This window comes from Macrobrachium nipponense, chromosome 3 (genome assembly GCF_015104395.2).
Source record: "Macrobrachium nipponense isolate FS-2020 chromosome 3, ASM1510439v2, whole genome shotgun sequence".
NCBI classification, from domain to species: Eukaryota; Metazoa; Arthropoda; class Malacostraca; order Decapoda; family Palaemonidae; genus Macrobrachium; species Macrobrachium nipponense.
The window spans coordinates 30429339-30445911 of record NC_087202.1 but is presented as its reverse complement, the minus strand read 5'-3'; the positions used below and the strand labels follow the sequence as shown (position 1 = coordinate 30445911).

At 39.3% G+C, this 16573-nt stretch overlaps 1 long non-coding RNA gene across 2 annotated transcripts in view; it reads right to left on the bottom strand.

Moving 5' to 3' along the window:
* Window positions 1–2056: 2056 nt before the first annotated feature.
* LOC135221685 (uncharacterized) overlaps window positions 2057–16573 on the bottom strand; it is a 246844-nt gene continuing 232327 nt past the window's right edge. For both annotated transcript variants that reach the window (XR_010316067.1, XR_010316069.1), the window contains one exon: window positions 2057–2194. This is a non-coding gene — a long non-coding RNA (uncharacterized LOC135221685). The remainder of the gene's footprint in view (window positions 2195–16573) is intronic.

The following is a 16573-nucleotide window of genomic DNA, read 5'->3' as shown; positions in this document are numbered from 1 at the left end:
AAAAAAAAAAAAAAAAAAAAAAAAAAAAAAAAAAAAAAAAAAAAAAACGATTTCAGAGTCCGTACATGGCTTGCCGCCGCTTGTCTCCAATTGTAACGTGTTTCAAAGCTATTGAAACAGTGGGAGGCACTGTAGCTATTTTTCTCGGTGAAGTGGTTCGCTGAGACTTGACTGGGTTCTTCCAAAGTTTACTGAGTTCAACAAATTTTTCCAGTTAGATAAAGAAGTGATAACAGTTCTCCATGATAAAGTGTCCATGCTATTCAGAGACCTTTTTCTCTCATTTATGGAAAGAACCTATGTAATGAAAACTGATGTAAATACTGTAAATCCTGAAAGACATGACAGGCATCTTAGTGACAGTCAAATGTATGTACCTAGGAGTTAAAGTTATGCAGGGATTAAAAAACCCCTCCATACAGGGAAAGAAAGCTCAACAGCAGGAGTTTTTTCAGAGGTGTAGAAGTTACCTTGTAGTGGCATGCACAGAAATAAAGAAGAGGTATAATTTCAATGATGGTGTCCTGTCAAAGTTAAACTGTCTCTGTCCAAAAAATGCCCTCTCATCAGAATTCAGAGAAGAATCCCCTCCCCTCTTGTATCTGAGCTTCCCCTGATTGTACCCCCAGATGACCATTCACTACTTCAAAAGCTGGATGATCAATGGAGAATGTTTCCCATATTGCAACATGAACTTAAACATCTCGTTAATGAATCACCTGATAAGTTCTGGGGAGAAGTGTCCCAAAAAGAGTCTAGCTTTTCAGACCTAGCCAATTTTGCTCTAACTGCTCTTCGCTTGCCGCACTCTAATGCTGAATGCGAACGAGTGTTCAGTAAAGTTTACCTCTTTAAAACTAAACAAAGAAACAGACTAAAAACAAGGACAGTTAATGTGGCTCTTCTCTCTGCTAGTTGTACGTTTATCATGTTCAGCTGGTGAGTCTCCACCTATAACAATATCATCCAGATATGGATAAGCAAAATCATAAGAAGCTAACAAGTGGGAAATCAACTCCTGAAATATTGCAGGAGCAGAATGGATACCAAATGGTAACCGTAAATATCTATATAGACCCAAATGTGTGTTAAGTACCAAATATTTATGGTCTTCTGGAGCAACTTCCATTTGCAAATAAGCATTCTTGAGATCAAGTCTGGTATAATACTTATATCCAGACACATTGGAAATTAATTCTGACATATTAGGTAATGGGAATTTAGATTCATGAAGAATTTCATTTATTTTACGAAAATCCCCACAAACCCTAAGGGATCCATTCTGCTTCCTGACAGTAACAATTGCGAGGCATAATCTGAGAATTCTACTCTTTTTATAATCTTATTTTTTTCAAGCTCTTGCAGCACACTCTCAACCTCACTGCGTAACGTCAATGGCACCGTGCGGACCTTCTGAAAAACAGGAACATGACCAACTTTAGGATACAATCGGGCTTGAAAGTTCTTAATAGGTTTCAAACTATCTACATTATAGTTTTCCACAAAATCTGTTATATTTAACTGATGGACATTAATTATATTTCACTAATCTATCAAATTCCTACCAATCAAGTTATTTGGGGAGTCTGACCCAACAATTATGAATTCAACGTCTGAATGATTTTGCTGTTTGTATTGAAAATTTGAAACTTTGACCTTCCCAAATACTTTCATTGGCACTTGGTTATAACCCTGCAATTTAGTTCTACAGTTCAGTAATGTCCAATTTAACTTCTTGAAATCATCATACTTTAATGTAGAAATAACTGAACCGTTGTCAATTTCAAATAAAAATGGCTTATGATTCAATTGACAACTAACAACATAAGGTTGAGCAGAACTCTTGTTTTCTATACATCTCAAATCAAGTGACACTTCATCATTGGATTCCTCTTCTTGGATTATAACTTGATGAGTCTTCTTCAAGTGGGGTTTCGTCGTTGGCGGCGCTCTTGTGAAAACTAACCTGAAGCTGCTGTACAAGCCTAAGATGACAATTGTCATAACTTAATTAATACTTTTGCGGGCTCAAGGTGGATCAAATACACACTTCGTGTAAAGTACTCACAGCTTTATTGTTCCTTCACTGTGTTACAGGTGGTATAACTTATGACTTATGCATAGCGTTACTCTCCTGATCCTGGCTGCCCTTTTTCGGATCTTGTTTACATGCTGACCTCTTTTTGACCGGGTCCTGCCAGAATTATAAAGTAGAAAAATAGTAATGTATCTCTATATCAGGGTTGTAACAGCAGCTATATGCAGTATGTATGCTATATTTTTTTTTCAGTTTTAGACATCCAAGGTAGTTTTGGAATTGTTTAAAAAGGAAATTCTGAAATGTCACCCTTGGGGAGATCTGGTCAGGGCGACGTAAACAGAACATAGAAAACAACTATTATTCGATATTAAGTTGAAATAGGCATTTTCTGATAATTCACGGAACGTTAAAAAAGTTGTCATTTATCTCCTATTTTATTAATCACTGACTTCTCATTTTGCCTTAAAATGAAAACTCTGTGTGTGTGTGTGTGGGTGGCCGAGGCAAAACACCCTGTTACACTTCTTTACAGTATACATGGGATTTCTGAATGACGAGTCCAGCCCAAATTAATTTTAATAACACTACCAGAAAGTAATCTATCTTTTTATATTTTACCGTAAATGATTTTTCATCACATAATAATATAGAAGCTTCACTTGTATGTGTGTTTACATCTATGGCATTTCAAAAGAAGTCTTGCTGTTTCTGCCGTTTTGTGTGTCGTCCGCCCGACGTCGGTGACGAAGCAAACTTTCATTATAAAGAGACTCCTGTTCTACAACTATTAACGTCAGTAATTTTATTTAATAGTGTATGAAAGAGGTGAAGATAACTCTCTACTTATATAATATCAGCACATTGATTTGAGAATGAAACTGATGGGATTTCATTTACAAGATGGTTTGTTGAGTGTCTTCAAGACCAAGTAATTTCGCTTAAGTTCCTGCAGCAATTTTACAACTGAAGGATACGGGTATGGTAGAAATAAATTCATTTATATTTTACTGGACATCAGTTGCCTTGTGAATGAAAAGGTATTGCGAGTTAGACTATGGCAGTTGACGTTTTTCTATGCAGTTTTACCTCCTATTCGTTTCGGGAACAAATGATCAGCGTAAGGCTACTGAAACTCTATAGGCTATATCCCAAAATTGTTGCGGACTACAGCGGATATTGGTAATTTGGTATAGGTATTTTAGGCGGGTGAAAATACAAGAGCGAAATATTCATACAAGGAGGTATTATAACATTGCCATGGCAACCTGTAGTATCTGTAGGTTCTGATTCTGAAAAGGGTAAACTTTTTTGTGTTGGGGGGTGGGGAAGTGATACAAGGATATGTTTTTTAATGGTCCATGATACTTTAATGAAGGGTATTAAAGTGCAGCGTGCACTAGTTAAGTAAGGACCTGGTAACTTAGGCTTGTGTTCGTGGGTCTACCAGGCTATGACCTGATACCTAAGGTTTAGTTCAGGTTAGGTAAGGGTAGATTCCCAGCCGATAATTTTTAATGTTAAGTTCCCAAAGTTAGGTTAAGTTGCAGTCTAGGAGGCGGCAAAAAAAGTCTGGCTATGTAAGGCCTTCTGTGCCTTTGACTTGGTTACATTGGGTTGCAACCCTGTTATTTTAATTCACAGTTCCATAAATTAGAGTAGGTTGGGGGGACGCTCATGAGAGCGAATCCTTCTGGCATCCTAAGTTAGGATCCCCTGATAGGTGAAGTAAGTCAATGATTTTTCACCCACCCAAATACCCAGCTTTCCATATAAAAGGGGGAGGGGCGGGGGTTTATTATATAGGGAAAAAAAATGTATTTTGGCTAAGCCCGACGTGCTACATATAAGGCGTTTTTTTTTTTTCGATACGTTCAAATGCAAATTTCCTCGTTAATTGTAGCACAGTAATACCTTGATAAAAGAGACAGTCTTCACAGTAATACTTGGATAAAAGGGACGGTCTTCACAATAATACCTGGATAAAAGGGACAGTCTTCACAGTAATACCCGGATAAAAGGACTGTCACCACAGTAATACCTGGACAAAAGGAAGGGACAGCATAGTAATACCTGGACAGTCACCACATTAATAACTGGTTAAAGGTGACTGACAGCACAGTAATACCTGGATGAAAGGGAGTGTCACCACAGAACACTGGATAAACGGGACAGTCACTACAATAATACCTGGATCAAAGGGATAGTTACCACAGCAATACCTGTATAAAATGGACAGTTAATACCTGTCAGTTCACCCCCACGACTGTTAGAAGGGCGTGAACGTCCACGTTGTAAAAAGTAGAACTGTCAGTTGGACCATCGCTCATTTGCCAGAAGAGTGACATAACTCAAAAAATGTGTTTGGAGCTATTGATACCAGCAGATAGCCTCTTCTTTATTCCATATTGTGGTAAAAAAATTCTCATTTGTATTTGTCATTAAAACAGCTCAGTAAAAGAATCATCTAAATATAAATGGACAGAGTATAGAGAATTTCAACTTCAGATTGCTTTTCCCGAAATATAACAATTTTCGAGTTTAGACACTCTTCTGGCAAATGAGCGAATATATATACTCATATCCCAATTTTGATCCTCATTTAACTTTGATGTTAAAATTGGTGATATAGGTGAATTATAATCAAGTCTGACAATTTGATTTGTTTTTTCATTTATCTAATGAATAGAACTCGGTATTAAGAATATTATTACTATTATTATTATTATTATTATTATTATTATTATTATTATTATTTGTCAATTGTGTAAGTAAATCCTTATGTAGTATTCTTGCTTAAGATTTGCATAGTCTCATGTCCAATTACCCTTTTTGGTCATATTTCGGTACTAGCTATGATTTATTTTTCCCGTGATGCAGTTGAGTCATCACAGAGTTTATTGTTATTTCAACGGAATAGAGAAATTGATAAGAGGAGTGACATTTTCTCCTTCGGTTCTAAGTCAAATGGACAATTTCCCCACGGTCCGGACCTTAAAGGGGAACTTCTGGTTGCACTTCAGATGTTCCATATGTGGTATTATTCCATTTAAGTACCCCAGTGAAAATTTTTTTTGGTTTTTGGAAAGGGAAGTTTTCTTATTTTTTACAACCAATTTTCTATTGCACCATGGGCACAGCCATTTATGTGCGTCTCATCTGTTATGAGTGACATCATGTCGTGGTATGCTGTCTACACAATTCATGGACACACACACACACATTTAGAAAACTGCCGTTCACCCTATCACACCACACACATTTCGATTGACAAGTATAAATATCAATTCAAATGCATACAAGTGGAGGCACCATAGTATAGATAGCGGTAAATAGCCGCCCTATCTTCATCGGTACCGTGGTCTGTTCAGAACGTCATTTCATGTTGATCTATTTTCACTCATAGCTGTGGCCACCACTATTTCCTTTAAGGAGAAAAGGGTTCCTGAATACGCGATGTCGAAAAAATAAAAAGAAAAACTACCCGGCCACTGTTTGTAATCCTGAAAAACATCATAATTAATAACTGTCGCCATTTTCTCTCTCTCTCTCTCTCTCTCTCTTGGCAATGTTGCAACATCAAATATATTACACACACACACACACACTTGCCCATGCGCGGTATGCTTTCGTAAGGGCTGTCACTATTGCCATGAGTGGAGGGTCCCAATAGTCCCTTTCAGGTATGTGCAGTTTTGCTTTAGTACTTTAGATTCATCCATGTACTTTGGCGTTCCTCGTTTGTAGACAGCATGTCTAAAATGTGACTAGTCTTTGGTACATTATATCATAGATACATACATACATACATACATACATATATATATATATATATATATATATATATATATATATATATATATATATATAATATAAACCTAGATGGACAGATTAATATTAATAAAAACCTCAATTAGAGCATTATGCACGAAGAATGGTACGCACACATTAGCTTTCCTATTCCAAACGGAGTAATTTCACATGCACTGTCATATGTAAATATACCAATACACAGTTTTTATACACAAAATTACACTCTCTCTCTCTTTCTCAACTTATATCGAATGCAAAGCCTTAAACCTAAATGAAGGAACAAATGAAGAATTCCAGACCTTAGGGGCAAGATAGAGAGAGAGAGAGAGAGAGAGAGAGAGAGAGAGAGAGAGAGAGAGAGAGAGAGAGAGAGAGAATTCATTAGACAAAAGGACAAAAGGGTAAAAAAAGGAAAATCCCCAAATTTATTGCCATAGATGTGGTAAAAAAAACCGGAAGAGAGAGAGACAGAGAGACAGAGACAGAGAGAGCAGACAAAAAGAGATACGGACTGTATTAGTGCGTGCCTACTTGTTGCAAGCGTTCAATTGAAGTAAAGAATTCATTGAAGAATCATTTGAGTAGGGGGACTTTTGGTAACAATTATAAATTGCTTGTGAAAATGATTTCTGAAAAATTAACCATCACAAACACAAGTCGCTAATGAAACTGTGTGTGTGTGTGTGTGTGTGTGTATGTGTGTGTGTTTGGTGATCTCTTTATTCTGTATATCTCATTACCTTCCGTTACTATTTCTTTCCAATAAACGGCAGAATACTATTCTTTGGAAGCTTGAATTTCAAGTCACTGGACCCTGTGGTGGTGGGCTTATTCTATATGAATGAGGTTCATGTTTAGAATAATAATAATACTAACTTTGAGACTACAACGGTCCCCTAGAAAGGCTAAAAAGGTTAAAATAGAACGGACGATAAACTAGCTCACGAAATCAGGAAACAGAAAACTTCTTAATGGTATCAGATATCCGGTGTCTACATATCCTAAGAAACAAGTGGCCAGCGTTACACACGAGTTCTATGTCAGTAAATTATTATTACCCAATAATTCAAGTTACTCATTGGCATAATGATTGTTGACGGACGTGCGAATTGTTAGGGGCAGTTGGGACGGGCAACCAGAGGTCCTGTTCTTGCCCAGGGCCGGAAAAATAAGAAAAAGGTAGGAAAGAAAGGGGGTTCTATAAACCGCATTCATATGGAACAAACCCACCAAAGGGGCCACTGACTTGAAATTCAAGCTTCCAAAGAATATTATGGTGTTCATTAGAAAGTAGTAACAGAAGGTAACAGATAAACAGACAGAAGAGACTAGTAATTGGAAAAGAAAAAGAAAATAAATGGACAAATAATTAAAAAAATAAACAGATACTCGTAAAATGTAATGAGATTATAAAATACACACTGTTAACAGTCATTTCACATTGGTCTATTCTTACTCACAGCTGTGGCCATCACTATTTCCTTTAAAGAGAAAAAGGTCAAGTTCCTGAATACGCTATTTCGAAAAAAGAAGAAGAAAAACACTACCTGGTCAAGGTTTGTGATCCCGAAAAAACATCATCATTAACAACAGTAGCCATTTTCTCTCTCTCTCTCTCTCTCTCTCTCTCTCTCTCTCTCTCTCTCTTCTTAGTACTGTTGCAACATCACGTATATTACGCCCACACACACGTGCACATGCGCGGTAAGCTTGCGTAAGGGCTGCCATTATTGCCATGAGTGGGTCTCAATAGTCCCCTTTCAGGTGTGCCCATTCCTGCTTCAGTATACTTTTGATTCATTCGTGTCCTTTGGCGTTCCTCGTGCGTAGACAGCATGTCTAAAAGGTGAACTTAGTTTGGGGCATTATATTATATTATATTATATTATATATTATATATATATATATATATATATATATATATATATATATATATATATATATAACTATATATATATAATATATATATATATATATATATATATATATATATATATATATATATAATATATATATATATATATATATATATATATATATATGATATATATATATATATATAATATATATAATATATAACTATATAATATATAATATATCATATATCATATATATCTCATATATATATATCTATATATATATATATATATATATATATATATATATATATATATATATATATGTATATATATATATATATGATATATATATATGTATATATATATACATATATATATATATATATATATATATATATATATATATATATATATATATATATTATATATATATATATATATATATATATAGACAATGAATAATATTAATATAAACCTCAATTGAAGCATTATACACTAAGCATGGCAGTACACACATTAGATTCTCTATTTTTCTGTTTTTCTACGCAAAAATACGGTCTCTCTCTCTCTCTCTCTCGTCTCTCTCTCTCTCTCTCTCAACTTATTGAATGCAAAGCCTTAAACCTAAACCAAATGATGGAACAATGAAGAATTACGGACCTTACTTACAGACCTTACATCTTGTTCGGGTTGCCCCAGGTCCCTCAGTGTGAGGCACCTCTAATGTCTACCAGAGAGTTGCTAGTACATCTTCCGGTATATTTTGCATCTTCCATCTTGGATGGTCTGGGATGCAGTTTAGATATTTGTCGAGCTTATTCTTAAACACATCTACGCTCACTCCTGATATATTCCTCAGATGAGCTGGCAACGCATTGAATAGACCGCTGCATTATCGATGCTGGTGCGTAGTGGATTAATGTCCTGTGTGCTTTCCCTTATTTTTCCTGGTATAGTTTTTGGGCACTATTAATCTACCTCTGCTTGCTCTTTCTGATATTTTTTAGTTCCATGATATTTTCTGCTATTCTTCTATCTGTTTCCATGCCTGAATTAATCATGTAGCGTTCTCTTCTCCTTTCTAGACTATATAATTTTAAGAATTGTAGTCTTTCCCAGTAGTCTAGGTCCTTAACTTCTTCTATTCTAGCTGTAAAGGACCTTTGTACACTCTCTATTTGTGCAATATCCTTTTTGATAGTGTGGGTACCATATCATATTGCAATATTCAAGTGGACTACGAACATATGTTTTATAAAGCATAATCATGTGTTTCAGCTTTTCTTGTTTTGAAGTACCGTAACAACATTCCCATTTTTGCTTTACATTTTGCCAACAGAGTTGCTATTTGATCATTGCATAACATGTTCCTATTCATCATCACACCAAGGTCTTTAACTGCTTCCTTATTTGTGATGGTCTCATATTAGGTCCCTTATATGCATATAGCTTTCTTTCTCTGTCTCCATAATTTATTGATTCAATTTATCAGAGTTAAATACCATCCTATTTACCTCTGCCCATCATATACTTTGTTAAGGTCTCTTTGTAGAGCGTTCCTATCTTCATCACAAGTAATTTCTCTACTTATTCTTGTGTCATCTGCGAAACTACTCATACTACCGAATCCTTCACATTATTGTCTATGTCTTCAATCATAATAACAAACAGTATTGCAGCTAACACCGTACCTTGCGGCACACCGGATATTACCTTGACTTCATCCGATTTCTCGTCGTTTGCAATAACTATCTGTTTTCTGTTGTGTAAAAATTCTTTACCATCTTCCTACTTTATCCACGATATTGTGTTTTCTAATTTTCTTCGCTAATATCTTTATGGTCTACTTTATCAAAAGCTTTTGCAAAAGTCTAAATAAACCACATCTGTTTCATTCCGCTTTTCATTTTTATGAATGATTCTCACGGTGGACTAACAGTTGGGTTTGTGTACTTTTTCCGGGTACGAAACCATGTTGTCCTTTATTAACAATTATTTTTATTAAAATGTTTCATAATATTTTTCTTCATTACCCTTTCATACACTTTCATAATATGTGATGTTAGACTCACAGGCCTATAATTACTTGCCTCTAGTCTTGATCCACTTTTGAAAGTAGGGTAATATATGCTAATTTGTGCTCATCATAAATCTTGCCTGTATCTACACTTTGTCTTAATAATATTGCAAGTGGCTTTGCGATAGAATGAACTACTTTCTTTAACAAAATAGCAGGAATTCCATCAGGCCCTGCAGCATGCTCCATTTTTAATTTCATTAATAGCCTGCACAATATCAGCTTCATTAATATCTATGTCAGCTAAATATTCACTATTTTCATCCCTTACTTCTATATCATTATCTTCATTATCTATTCTAGGGGTGAATTCTCTCTTATATCGTTCTGCCAGTATGTTGCAAATTTCCTTTTTTTTCATTCGTTAATCTCCCTTCAATTCTCAGAGGGCCCCTATTTCTATTCTTCTTTTATTCATCTTCTTCGCATATGAGTATAATAGCTTGGGGTTTTGCTTGATATAATATATGTTTTTTCTTCCAAGTCCGTTTTTCATTTTCTTTTGATTGTATAATCTTTTGTTCTGCATTTTCTATCTTACTTTTTAGTTCTATAACTTTCCATGCATTTTTTTTTTTCTTTTGCAAGACCTTTTTTCCACTTTCTGATTTTCTGGAACAAGATCCTTCTGTCTCTTGGTATGCATGAATGATGTTTACTTTTCTTCTTCGGTATATATTTTTCCACTATTTTCTCCAATATTTTATATAATATCTCCGTATTTACCCTTATGTCATCACTTACGAAAATGTTATCCCAATCTTTGTTTAATTCTTCATTAATTTCTGACCATTATATTTTTACTGTAGAAGTTGTATTTTCCATATCCTTCCCACTTTTTCATTTCTTGCTTATCTCTATTTTCACTTGCTTTGGAATGAACTGTTTAATTCTATGACATTATGGTCTGCATATTCGCATTATAAACTATTATTTCTTTAACATAATTCATCTCGTTCACAAATACTAGGTCTAAAGTATTTCCTTTCTTGTTGGCAGGTGATTATTTGTTGAATGTTGTATTCTAGTAGCATATCTAATAGCTTTTTCAATTGCCTCTTACTTCTTGCACTACTATTACTCTCTTTTTTATATGTATAAGTACAACCACAATCTCCTATTCGTTCTTTTCCTTTCCATTCTACGAAAGGAAAGTTGAAGTCACCATATGGAGAATAGTCCAGTCCTTGTGATTTCTACATATATCATCCAATTTTTCAATTATTAAGTCAAACTATTTAGTATAGGAGGTCTATATATTACTATGTTCATCAATTTTTCAGATTCAACTTCTACCGCTATTAGTTCACATTCTGAGTTACTATATTTCTCATATATTTTTCCTTGTTTTTTTTGTCTTTCCCATATATTGCGGTTCCCCCTTGATTCCTATTTTTTTCTATCTGATCTATAAGTTTGGCAAACCCTTTTATTTGATCATCATTCCCAGTCTCTTGGGAATACCAGGTTTCACTTATATTCATTATCTCTATTTTCTTTTCATTTTGGGTTTAGTTCTTCTAAGTAGTCTATTTTTCTTTTTGAGTTACTCGTAACTAAACCCTGCGCATTCATCACTATGATGGTTTGCGTGTTTTCTCCTTCATTTAATACTGGTAGTAATAAGGATTTTCCCATGTCTCTTTCCTGTTCTGGTATGTTGTTCTTTTTTTCATTTCCAGAAATTCTGACATTAAAAAATCCAACTTTTCCATAATATTTGATCTTCCTTCATCATAATTATTCATTTTGTGTTCTGAATCTGCAATTTTCTCCGTTTCTGCAATATCCTCTTGCATAATAAATACAGTTATTATCTCTTGAGTAGATTTCGGAGCTGATGCTTTGAAATTTTTGCTGACACCTCTGCATATCTCATTGGTGGTTTGCTTTTCTCTTTACCTGATATTCTTGATTTCTCTCATTATTTGTTTCTTTCTTATTTTGGATTTTATTACTTGGTTGGTTATTTATTTGATTATGATTCATGGCTACAGGGTGCATATATTTTGCATTTTTTGTCGAACTTACATCCTTTTCCTTCTTTTAGGTTTTCACATATTTTTGGATGCAGATCTCTGCAATCATCCCCATATCCATCTAAGTATGCACATTTACCATATATTTCAGTAGTTTTTGACATATCTTAGGATGTTTTGTAGTAACATCTTCTCCAAATCTGCAATTCCCTCTTTTCAAAAGGTTGCAGATTTTGTCTTTCTTGTCTATTTTTTTCCTCTTTCCCGTCATTGTATAGATCTGGGTAGAGCCTCTTCGGGATTGCTTTTCTGTTGTCATATCGTAATTTATTCTTCGTAGGTATGCTGCTTTATTGCCTCATATGTAGTATCAATGAGTATCTCTGCATCCATACTTTTATCTTGTTCTTTGTTTTCCTATTTTTTCTGTCATTTCTTTTTGTTTCATTTACCTTCTCTTCCGTTTCCTCTTCTTCTTCTTCTTCTTCTTCCCTTCTTCCTCTTCTTCCTCATCCTCACTATTGTACATTCAATCTTGATTTAATAACATTGCTATCCATGATAGACATGTTGAACAAAAAATTCTTGTATCTTTTCTCAAATCTTGTATTACCTCAGCACACTGTGGATGGGTCGGAATGTTTGCATGCAGCACATTTTCTGATTAGGTTTTTGTGGATTGACTATGCTATACCAAACCTTACACAGTTTGCATGCTTTGGCATTCTTTTCCTAATGCATCAATTAGGATATTCACAAGATCACCTTATTCAATTTTCTTTGTCGGAAATATGTTGGTTTATGTATATTTCTTTATGAGCTCTGACCACTTGGATTTTATTTGGAACTTCTTCAATTATTTTCAAGATGTTTTCATTAGATTTTGTTCCAGTTTGAAGATTATATCCTTTAATATATCTATGAATGCTTTTGTATCTTTTTGGTTAGGACTGTTGCTGATTTCATAGATGAGAAATGCCAGTTCCCTTCCTGCTACCTCATCGTATTGCGAATCTGCTAGACACGACAAATTACGCCACCTCTTCCCGCAGTTGGAACTTACTGCCATCTTGTTTCTGATTTTATGTATTACACTGATAAACTAACTTAGAAGACGCTTTATCCTACTATTTTCACACTAATCTTATCACCGATAGTTCACGAACACTTCTAGATATTTCTCAAATTCTAGTCGTATGGTTAAACTTGTGATATCTGTTGATTAATCTGACTTCACGGCGGGTACGACTCCCAAGCAAGATGGCTACTTACGAGGGGAAAGAAAGAAGAAAGAAAGAAAGAAAGAAAGAAAGAAAGAGAAAAAAGAAAGAGAGAGAGAGAGAGAGAGAGAGAGAGAGAGAGAGAGAGAGATGAGAGAGAGAGAGAGAGAGAGAGAGTAGAGAGAGAGAGAGATTTCAGCAATTTATAACACCAAGAGACAAGGCATAATTAAAATTTAGAATCTTTCCTGCTATATTTCGATAAACCAAAGTATCTCTCGTGGAATATAGAAAATCAACGAAAAATCGAGAGTGAGAGAGAGGAGAGTATATGAACTGGATACTTCAGATATGGATTTCAGTTTGAAGAAAACGAGGCCTTACCTGGCCTTGGCAGCAGCTGTTATTAGGACGTTTTTGTCCAGATGTTGTTCGAAATCCGGAAGAATAGTCATCTTGTTTGGTGTGGCTGCCTATTCGCTGGCGAGATTTCTCTCCTGACTGATGATGATGGAGCTGAACAGCCTAAGGAAAAGGAACTGAACGAGAGAATTGCGGTCTTGCGAGACGCCATCCAGTACCAGAGAGAGTAGCGCGTGCATTTAGACAGGACAATAATTCTTCAGCTACAACAGAGGCTCGACTACCAAGAAGAGACGCAGAAGGCGGGCGGAAGGGAAGAACGCATTGGTGAAATGCAGATCACTCTGGAGGTGTTGCAACAGCAGGCCTTGCAAGAGAGGGCCCACTCGCTCGAAGCTGGAACGATAAAGAGAAGAGGGAGAGACGGCAGCTGTAAGACAAGATCCTCAAGATGGCCGAAGAAAACCACCATCTGAAGAACAACGTGAAGGAAATTGGTCAGAGGAACGATGCCCTTTGTGAGAGGATAAGGGAACTGTCTGGGCAGTCGCCAGACGCAAACTGCCTGCTTGAGGGGCTCGAGAAACTGCTACGACAGAAGGAGAAAGACGTGCAGCTAAAGATGGCAGAAGCGGCGCGGATAGCGAGGCTCATCCAGAACAAAAAGACTCAACCGAAAAGTGGGAATCCGACAGGAAAGAGCTGGAGCTGAGGTTCCAGCGCCTGCAGAAGGACTTGGAGGACCTCTTGGAAGGAAAAGTGTGGACTCCAGTGTGAAGTTGAGACAGCGAAACTCAAGAGGAACAAGCTGGCATGCCTTCTAGAGGAAGGAAATGGTCGCCTGGAGTCGCTGGAGAAGAAGGCCGGTGTCCAGAGCAAACGGAACGACCAGATGGATGATGAGGTTGGATGGCTGAAGGAGCGAAGGAGAAAATGGTCTCCGATTTGAAGAACCTCCAGGAGAAATAAAGACGAATGGAGGAGAGCAACTGAAAACTGCAGAAGATTCTGTCGATGTTCAAGAAATGGCGTGATGAAGACTGCACTGGCCTCACTCAGACGGATAAGATGTGGAAATTTTGAGGAGGATGTTTATTGAATGGAAAATTTGATGTTTATTTTGTAATAAGTTTGTTTTGTTAATCCTTGAAGGAAATTGAAATAGAAGAGAAATAAATATTTTAAAATGTTTTCTTAGAGTTTTATTGATTCCTGAATGGAAAAGAACAGCGGGGGAATATAGAAAGAGTGAAGAAAATAAGGAGATTCGTGAAGGTGATGGGAATAGAAACTGGATTAGGAGAAGCCCCAAGAAAATTGAGAGGATTCAATAGGATGGGTGGAGGTGCCAGAAGAAGAAAGAGAGGATTCAGTAGGATTCGTGGAGTGCAAGGAAAAGAACTACAAGATTTAGAGAATCCCCAGAAGAATTGAGAGGATGCAGTGGCATATTCTGGTTCTAAGGAACAGAATAGCTATTACACTGTTCAGGGACTGGCGGCGAGGGCCCGCCCGACATGGTCCTGGGACGGTCGGGCGGGGCCCGCCGCAGGTCCCGGGACGGGCGGGCAGGTGTCCGCCACTGGTCCAGGGACAGGCGGGCAGGGCAAGCCGTGGGTCCCGGGACGGGCGGGCAGGTGTCCGCCACTGGTCCAGGGAAGGGCGGGCTGGGATGGGCAGGCGGGGCCCGCCGCGGGTCCCAGGAAGGGCGGGCAGGCGTACGCCACTGGTCCAGGGACGGGCAGGTGGGGCCCGAAGCGGATCCCAGGACATGCAGGCAAGTGTCCGCCACTGGTCCCGAGACGGGTGGGCAGGGCGTCCGCCACTGGTCCCGGGACAGGCGGGCCGGGCCCCCCACTGGTCCCGGGACGGGCGGGCCGGGCCCCCCACTGGTCCCGGGACGGGCGGGCCGGGCCCGCCGCAACGTCCTGGGACGGGCGGCGGGCAGGCGTCCGCCACGCATCCCGGGACGGGCGGGTGGCAGGCGCCCGCCACGTGTCCCGGGACGGGCGTGCCGGGTGGGCCGGGCCCGTGGGTCCCGGGAGGGGCGGGCAGGCATCTGCCACGCGTATGGGGACGGGCGGGCCGGGCCCGCCACGGGTCCTGGGATGGTGGGCGGGCAGGCGGTCCGCCACGGGTCCCGGGTGATGGGCGGGCCAGGGCTGCTGCGAGTCGCGGGACGGGCGGGCAGGTGTCTGCCACTGGTCCAGGAAGGGTGGGCGGGGCCCGCCGCGGGTCCTGGAAGGGCGGGCAGGCGTACGCTACATGTCCCGGGAAGGGCAGGCAGGCGTATGCTACTGGTCCCGGGAAGGGCGGGCCGGGTGGGATGGGTGGGCGGGGTCCGCTGAGGGTCCCGGGACGAGCGGGCAGCGGCTCTGCCACTAGTCCCGGGATGGCCGGGCCGGGCCCGCCACAGGTCCCAGGATGGGCTGGGCAGGCGTCCGCCACGCGTCCCGGGATGGGCGGGCGGGGCCCGCCAGCAGGTCCCGGGTAAGGGCGGGCAGGCTACGTACGGTCTGTCCCGAAGGGCGGGCAGGTGTACGCTACTGGTCCCAGGTAAGGGCGGGCCGGGATGGGCGGGCAGGGCCCGCCGCGGGTCCTGGGAAGGGCGGGAAGGCGTATGCTACTGGTCCCGGGAAGGGCGGGCCGGGATGGGTGGGCGGGGCCCGCCGCAGGTCCCGGGACGAGCGGGCAGGTGTCCGCCACTAGTCCCGGGACGGCCGGGCCGGGCCCGCCACAGGTCCCGGGACGGGCGGGCAGGCGTCCGCCACGCATCCCGGGAAGGGCGGGCAGGCGTCCGCCACACGTCCTGAGCCGGAGTTGTCAAGTACTCTTTATATCTAAGTCTGATTTTTCTTGTTTATTCATCACAATACCAAGGAAGAAGCAGTCAAGAAAGTGTACATTAGCTAGAGAAAGGTTGAAAAAAAGACTTAGAAAGATAACAAGAAAGAACACCAAGATGAAGCATGTGCATTCATCACCTCCCAGGCCTAGCTGGCGACAATGAGAGGGGTCGTGCCTCATGATACCCACCCCCTGAGGGGGTTTAATATCACTTTTTAAAGTGGGGGGACCAGATACCATAGAAGTATCCTGTTAAAATAAGAAAATCAAGCTTAAGTAAATTTTTATATTGATGCCTATGTGGTTTTCAATGAGAATTTCATTACGTAAACTTTAACACGCGATATCTTAAAACTATGTTTTTCAGTATATGATGG